Genomic DNA, 1,025 nt, shown 5'->3' on the forward strand with positions numbered 1-1,025 from the left:
TTCTGTGATTCTGTGATTCTGTGATTTTATTGGCCTAGATTATAGGTATTAACTAGCCTGAAAAATCCACTGAGTACAATTTAATATCTTTAGAATGGTGTGGTACTTGTATATAGCATGCTAGGACTTACATATTAAAAAAGTAAAATATTTCCCAAATGGAGCACAATTCATATCATAGAATCATAGAATGGCATAGGCTGGAAGGGACATTAGAGATCATCTAGTCCAACCTCCCTGTTTTGGGCAGGGACGCCACCTCTCGGCTAGACCAGGCAACACATGGGGACTGAGCAGGAATTGAACCCGCGACCTCGGTGTTGGTCATTGTTGCCAGCACCGCGCTCAAACCACTGAGCTAACCAGCCCCCAAAACACCAACCAGGTGAGTGTTTCCACCCGGTTTCGAACCGGGGACCTTTCGCGTGTCAGGCAAACGTGATAACCACTACACTACGGAAATGGCTTACAGCTATAAAAATTGAAACTTCCATCACTATGAAATAAGATAGTACTGTTCTTTGATATGTAAACAGAAATATAGGTTTATAACTCACAATTTTATTTTTTTTCTGTTGGTTCTGTTAATTGATCCTTACTCACTACCATATTTCTTGTACGCTTGGCAAAGCAGAGATTCTCCCCTGAGATTTTAGATGTGCAGTGTCACAGAGTGACATGTGACTTGACTTATCCTGACAAAAATTCCTCCTCAGTGCTTACTCTTGAAGAATAAAATTGTGGTTCTCTGCAAAGAAAGTAAGGATTAATGAAAGATAATGAAAATCTTGGCAACTATTAACAGTCCGTTGGAAGCCGAGACCACCTGCAGAGACAAATTCTGTTGGTTTTCCCCCTTTTGAGGCATTCATTCAATGTTGGTAGCTACTCCAGATGTCTCTCAAGATTAGCGTTGTGTGTTGTCCACACTTGGCCATTTGTTCACTCCCCTGCAGTGGAATAGTGGACAGAATGTGAAGTGAAAAAGTGATAATAAAACCTTAATAGGTCAAAATAAAGTTGGT

At 40.7% G+C, this 1,025-nt stretch overlaps 1 non-coding gene across 1 annotated transcript; it reads right to left on the minus strand.

Moving 5' to 3' along the window:
* Positions 1-390: 390 nt before the first annotated feature.
* Positions 391-463, minus strand: TRNAV-GAC. The gene has a single exon. It is a non-coding gene; the product is annotated as a tRNA-Val (tRNA).
* Between the last annotated feature and the right edge of the window lie 562 nt (positions 464-1,025).

This window comes from Apaloderma vittatum, unplaced genomic scaffold (genome assembly GCF_000703405.1).
Source record: "Apaloderma vittatum isolate BGI_N311 unplaced genomic scaffold, ASM70340v1 scaffold5712, whole genome shotgun sequence".
Classification (NCBI taxonomy): domain Eukaryota; kingdom Metazoa; phylum Chordata; class Aves; order Trogoniformes; family Trogonidae; genus Apaloderma; species Apaloderma vittatum.